Consider the following 7,744-nt stretch of genomic DNA (forward strand, 5'->3'; position numbering starts at 1 on the left):
TTTCATGGTAAAGATGTTGTCTTTGGCCGAAAATTTTATTAATCTAGGATTGAACTTAAAACTTTCTATAATATGGAACATTTGGAACTCCAAAGAGAATCTGTGAAAGGCTAACAGTAATGATGAAATAAACATCGGAAATTATCGAATTCAGTAAAATGCAATATCTGTTTGCAATTCAAGAATTCAGTTGATGGAATCCTTTGCCGTGGCTCAGTATCTTTCCATTGTAATTAAAAATTTCGATGAAAAGGGCCGAAGCTTGTATTGGAGATGTAATTAGAGCTAAGCCTATTCGTATCCTTTTTTTATGCTTTCAAATTTAAAATTAATGTATTCTGATTTGCTTATGGCTGAAATAACTCCCATGAAGTTTTAAATATATCATGAAAAATCTGTGATGCAAATTGAAATGATTGTGAATGTGATATATAACATATTTCTAGTGCTTTCATCTTGGATATTTTATTGGGAAATGTTATAAACATTTTGTGTCAAATATACCCGGTGCCATAAAAATTAGCCCTGTAAAGCGTTCCAATTTTATGCTTGACCTGTGCCGGCAATTCCAAATCTGCCATTGTTATCCAGACGTCCGTACTTACATCGCATTTATTAATGATAAGAATACTTTGTTGAACGAAAGTCTTTTTTGTCTAGTAACAAGCCACATTTCGCATACTCTGGCAATTGATTTCATTCAAGGCAGGCTTTTCGGTAATCTGCTTCTTTTATTGTTAACAATTTCATTACTTTAGTGAATGTTTTGTTCTATAAATGTAAATCAAGCTTTGGTAAGTCGTGCCACTTTTTCTTTTGGTATCAAATTAATCTGCGGATCGACACAGCTAGGCTTAAGTTATTTTTCGGTTAAGGAATACCTTTTAATGGTTATATTTAAGGAAACGATGCTAGAATGTTTTTAGCCAGGATTTAAAGTTGATTTACTGCCATTTAGTTGTGAATATACTTTTCACTTCAACTTTATTGAATATCTCAACTTTTGTCTTTTCATCCATGCCAATTTTTCTACATTATATCTGCAATGATTATACCGAAAGAGTTGGAGACAAGAAGAAAGCTAAGGCGAATGTTCATGAAAATTAACTACTTATAGAAAATTATAACTCAAGCTTTCTCGGATTAGTAGGTGGGCAACCAATTTTTCTCTGGCTGCCAATTTAAACGAACCTGATATCTTAACTTCGGAAAATTCACTCTGCTGAGATCCCATCTTGTGGTCGCATAAAAGGAAGGCCGTGTTGATTTTTTTCCGGATTGGCATCTAATTTGATCATGCTGATTTATTGGCCGGGGACGTTGATAAATTCATTCCGGGACAGCGAGCCTAGCTCCTTTCCTGGGGCTTTCCTCTTTCCCGAAGGCGACACCCATGGTGCCTATATCTTCTCCCCTCGACCGCAAAGTAATCTCTCCCCGGAGCAGATAAACAGAATTATCCGACGGTCAACGCGTTTTCATCCCAAGGTAATTCCTTCGCTTCGGTGCGGATAAATTAGTATTGGCGACGAGGAAGGAACGCCTGCAGTATCGGGTAGAAAATGGGATACAGGTGAAGCACGTGGAGTGGATACGGAGTCAACCCGACACATTAATGACGTTTTAGAGGGTGCAAAATGCATAGATGATGTAGTTGTAACATCCACGCATTTGCATTGACATGGCTTCTAGCATTATGTCAAATTGTCTGAAAAATAAAATAAGTATATTAATTTGAACGGAAAAGTATTTTTCATTGAAATGGTGCCAGGAAAGAAAAAAATGAGGACGATAAATCACAAATGCAATGTATGAGGTGTAAATACAGTAATCAAAAGATTCATAAGTACTTTTAAGTTTCAACGAAATTTAACTGAATTTAATAAGTACTTAAAAGATTAAATGAAATTAAATCTAGGCTTTTCAATTATATAAAAGCGGGATTCATTGATTGTGAACACCACAGTATTAAGTGTACCTATTTTTCTAATTTCGCAGTACTAAGCATTGCAACAACCCAATAAGGCCTTGCTTTTTCTTTTAATTAGTGTTATGTTCATAATTCCGACTAAAGTATATAATTTAGATGATTGTATACGTAGAAGAATGGAATTCCTGTTATTTATTAAAGTTATAGTTGAATTTCTAATAACGGCATATCTGCAAAAGTAACTCAGGTATCATTTTTATTGTTGTGAAGGGATTAGGTAATAAAATGGTCAGGTTTAACAGGCGGCGGTCATACAAGGGCTACGACGAAACTTCAAGTAATTACTTCAAATGCTGCACGTAGGAGGCCTATGGTTTTAGGGTTTTTCGAGAAGACAAGACGTAGGTGAGAGCGGTGTAAGAAAGACAAAGACGGGGCGACGTGAGAAAAAAGCAGGAGAAATGAGCTCTTTCGGTGCGCGCATTTGTGGGAAAAATGCCGAACGATTTTTCACTCGACGGTGTCGCTCCCTATAAAAACAAATGACTGTCCACCTCCGCTCCTCTTCTCTTTCCCGCAGTTAATCTTCCCACCCTTTCTTCTTGGAAACCAACCTGCGCCTTTTATTCCAGTTGGTTCCTCTACTCTGGAAAACTCTTTTCCTCGACACCTTCCTTGAACACCTTCTATTCTCCCTATTACCACCGAACCACGCTGGTCGCCACGCGTGTCGTGAAACACATGGGAAAAGTTATTTTGTAGATTCTTCTCGTTACTCGCGTTACTCGTAAATCTTATCCTTGCAATATTAAAATAATGAGCGCTGTCGTCGTAGAGAAATTATGAATCTTTAACCTTCCAACATGCTTCAACCAGGCAAAATATATTTATAAAACAAATATAATTACTTTTATTATCCCTATCGTCTCAGGATCAACCTTGGGGAAATTCATTCTTTCGCAAATGAAAAGAGAAACTTTGATTTAATCCGCAAATTCATTTTCAGGCACAATAAGTTTCGACGCTTCTGCGCCACTGTTAGGTATAAAGAGTAAAATCAAAAACAATACTTTTATATCATCCAGGATAAGGGGAGGAAGAATATAGGTGGAAGGGGTTTGGCACCCTTATATAGTGTGCAATTATTCTTATTTCACATAGTTATTTTCTTTATTTATGGAGCAGAAAAAAACATTTGTTATGTGCGCGCTACTATGTGCGAGTACTCGAAAATTCGAGTCGAGTCGAGTAGTTGGTTCTCGACCCGAGTTTTTCGAGTAGTATTACGAATGTCGAGTCGAGTCGAGTAGTTTCGGTTACAGATCTGTCGAGGCCGGTAAGTTCGAAATCTTCCGTCAGGAGGTGCTATCATGAATCTCAATAAATAATATCAGTTTTAGAGTTGATGAGTCGTTTTAATGCCTTGGTGAACGTAGTAGTAGAACGACTAGCAGCAGCAGTCAAACACCATAGCAGTCGACGTGCCTTTTCGTTAGCCACGGTGGCCAACCGTCTCCCAACCCGACGCGCTGTAATCGGAGTGGACCGACAGCTGGACCTCTCAAACTTTCTTACGTTCATACTTTTGTACCTTGCTATACTTTCTTTACTGAAACGCTGAGAGAATACGTAAAAATATTTTAGATTTCTATGGAAATAAATGCAAATTTTTGGTTTTAGCGGACAATGCAGGTTTTTCCCAGTGCTTGACGCCAGTCCTCTATGTGAGAGAGTAGTGTTGATAGAGCAATCTAGAGAACTCTGCTTGACGCCACAATTGGACGCCATCTTTTAGCCTTTTTGAGTACTACGTACTTCCGATGTTAATTTTTGATAATTCATTTATTACTTTTAGATTCCTTCTTGAACTAACAAAAAAAGTTTCTATTAGCGATGTGCGAGTACTCGAAAATTCGAGTCGAGTAGACACTACTCGACTCAAATATTTCGAGTAGCATTACGAATGTCGAGCCAAGTAGTTACAGGTTACAGAGCTGTCGAGGCCATTAAGTTCAGAAATCTACCAACAGGAAGCGCTAAAATGAAACATTACTACATTGGTGCAAATACTTTTACTCAGGGCTGTTTGTAGCAATTTGTATACATATATTTTAATTAAATTCACCACGTTTACAGGTTAATTCATTTCAATAGTTCTTATGGAACTTTTCAAGACGTTAATTTTCATTCATCTCCTGATTCTGATACGAGATACATAAGCTTTTCTCATTATATTTTTTTAACATCACGCTAAGCATTTGGAATAGATACTTTGTGATGGAAAAAATAAAAATATGTTGGAGCATGCATTGATGAGTTGCCTGGTTCCCAATTGCCATACTCAACTCGACTTGATACTCGCGAGTTGCTTTCAACTCGATTCGAGATCAAAAAGTACTACTCTCACAACCCTAGTTCGCACCTCTATGGAATTATTTCAAACTCTGTTTCAAATGAAAATCTTTCAAATTATGCTTCTATTTACTTGTGTCTACTAATATTCACATGAGAAAGGTGCTGTATTTTTCATGCTAGAGCGTTTTCAAATTTCAGGAAATATCGCTTGTCGACTTTTTATCGTAAATTCCATTTGCTTTAAGTGTAACTTCTAATAAAAGAGCTTCTAAAATATTTATTGTTTAGCCTTCAATTGGTCAATGTGAGAGCATTTATTCACTATTATCTACTAGCTCTATTCGTCTTCTGGAATACGCATGTTAGATAGTTGAGTAACTTTCTCTAATTGATCAAATTATCTGGAATAATAGATGCAGCGACTATACATTCCAGTTTCTTGATTTTGTCAGCTATACTTGCAGGCACATGCTTCTTTAAGGACTCCCAGAACATAAAAATTATATCAAAATTAAACCTAACCGAAAGGGTAAAGGTGTAGAAAATTAGCTTTCTCTTCTATAATTACATTACAAAAAACAACTCTATGTGTATGCATGCAACAACGCATGTATTAAAGTTAACAGCGTGGCTTCGAAGTTGCTCATGAAAAACTGGTTTATGCTAGAAGTGAGACTTTACTGAAATTTTTATTTTTGATAAATCATGCGGTTAATGGATAAGATCCCGAAACAAAACAGGTCTTTAAGTCTCCGTAAAAGTGTGCGGAGGCGATAATTCTTCGGCAGGACTATTATCCATGTGACTTGAGGTAGGGCTGTTATGGGCTTTTTTAATCTGACATCAAAATTATAATTTCATCATAAGATTAGAACTAACTCGCAACCAATTCTTTCATTCCATAGCAGACTGAGTTGAAATAAGTGCCTCATTTTATGTTTTCTGAAAAAAAAATACTTTTTCCTCACAGTATCAAGTAATTTTTCCTGAAACATTCTCTTTGGACGTTTTTCTCCCTCCCCGATTTAATTAAATGAATTGGAGTCTCGTGTGGTGGGATTTTGAGCATGCGAGAGTTTTTTTTCAGATGAGGTCTTTCGAGCCGAAACAGATATGCTGACCACGTCTAATTAATTTTGTATATGGTGCGACCACAAATATTTTGGCATCAGGAACAAAAATAAATGGTCTTGTCAAACGACATTTTGGTTTGCGGAGAACAGTTGTGGACGCAAACGTTTTCAAAAATACTTTAAAAATATGAGGTCCTTTGCTGGAGCATAAATTAATTGCTGTCCGTTGATATCCTCCAAGGGAAAGTGTAAAACCTAATCGACATCCGTATTGCATTGGGTCAATAGTCTTTAACAATTGGAAATCAATGGTTAGATACACCACGGATGATATATGACATAATCCTCAAAGTCAAAAATCATTTGGCTTAGTCGGGATACGAATACGGGTGTCTTAATTGCCAGTTAGCTACGTTATGCCACCAAACCTTCTATTTAGTGTTCTATGCAGTGCTTTGAACAGCAATAGCGTCAAACTAAAAAGCATGGCTGCAATGTATACTGATAATATTTTACGCATACCATTTTTAATCTAATTTGAGCCTGTTGCTCATGAAGTGGCATAGGAACAATTAGATATAATATTGATCAATCGTTCATTTTCATTTAATTTTACCCGTTAAGGAAGCATGAGAAATTATATATAAATGCATGTTTCTGCCATTATATGCTTGTGTGATCTCCTTTCAAATTAAATGCTTGTGTAATCTCCTTTGAAAGGTCACTGAGCATAACTTACATGTATGAACTTGAATCCGTATAAATATTTCTTGCATAATTTTTCGTACGGAAAAGAAAAAGAATTTTCACATTTTCTGAGCTAAATTATGCTTTGGGTGGCATGTGAAACAGTATACTCATTATTAGATAAATGAATTTGTAGTAGGTATCTGATGTACGCCAGGTTATGGATGCTATGCTCAGCTACACTCTTCTTATTCCAAATTAACATCGGTAACGTTGTTCATCTTCCGATGTTATTCCAAATGTTTCTTTTTCAGCTCGGAATATATTTCGGAGTGTGCTAATACAAAAATTTCTTTTGTATGTAATCAAAAGAAATATCATTTTTCTGAAGGACGGTATTTTAGTATAACAGGAAACTTTGCAAAAAAAATTAGAAAGTAAACTCATGTGAAAGAACATTTTCTTTCATTTAGGAGTTCATCCTGTGATTCTCTTTGAAATGGAAATCCTCTTTTTAACTGGAAAAGGAGTAGGAAAATTAAATTTTATTATATTTGTCCTGAAAGGAAAACGAATCCGCCCAGAAATTAATTCCCACTGCTGTTGTATTTTTAGGAAAGCTATTAGTTCCGTCAAACGTAGCCAATTTTATCTCATGAAACCGTTATTTCAAAGAGATTTTAGATACAATTTTCTATCATACCAGCCACATAGTATTTATTTAATTCATCACTAATATTTCTCTACGGTATATTTTATTTATTTACTTTGTACTGAAAACTCACACTAAAAGCTTAAGCTGTTAATATTTCGTTTCTCAGGCTCTAGTGCCCTCTGATTTAAAAACTTTTGGTTCCGTCACTTTGAATTACATTTCCTGAAAATATAAAAGGTTTCCCATTTTAATACCTATTCAATCTATTTAATGATTTCCATTTTTAAATGAAAATATCCCATGTATTTTTAGAGAAATTTGAAACCGCTATACTCGTCAAATCTTATAATGAATACTACCCGAGCCATCTGTTTCCATGCCTGACGTTATCTATGAGGGCATCAGTTAGTAGCGGTGCGACCAGATAATGTTTTCTCGCTCTCGTTTCCGAAAATCATCCTAGTCAAATTCAAAAAGATTTTGATTAAAAACGGAAACATTACTTCACAGCTAGCGTCACACTATTGACTATAATATGCAAATACCTTTGATTACAGACAGAACTTAACGCAAATATTTCTATCTAGAAACATTAACCGTAATTAGTATTTTTTGCTATCCTCAATTTTTCAATTTTAAATGACTGAATCAATACAAAGTACATACGGAATCATATTTTGACAAATTAAATAAATAAACAAACTCATTGTGATGTATTACTGATGAAAATTACAGAATGTAGTGTTCGCGCAGGTTTTTCGATGCTTAATGCAAGAGGCTATCCTGGAAGCACGTGCTCACAGCAATGAATTGATCAGACCATCTCCCGGAACACTTTTCCGGACATCAAGTTCGACAAAATTTCCAGTCACCGCTGGAAATATCGCCTACGGCTTTGCCGGGACTAATCGCCGGGCTACCGGATAAATTAATGGCGAAATTCCTGCTCGGATGCATCGGCCGTAGTTTTAAAGCGAGGAAAACCACCGGGTGCGCAAGGGATAGATGTGATTACCGCACGGCATGGATTAAGCAATTGAAGAA

Source organism: Ischnura elegans, chromosome 10 (genome assembly GCF_921293095.1).
Source record: "Ischnura elegans chromosome 10, ioIscEleg1.1, whole genome shotgun sequence".
Taxonomy (NCBI): Eukaryota; Metazoa; Arthropoda; class Insecta; order Odonata; family Coenagrionidae; genus Ischnura; species Ischnura elegans.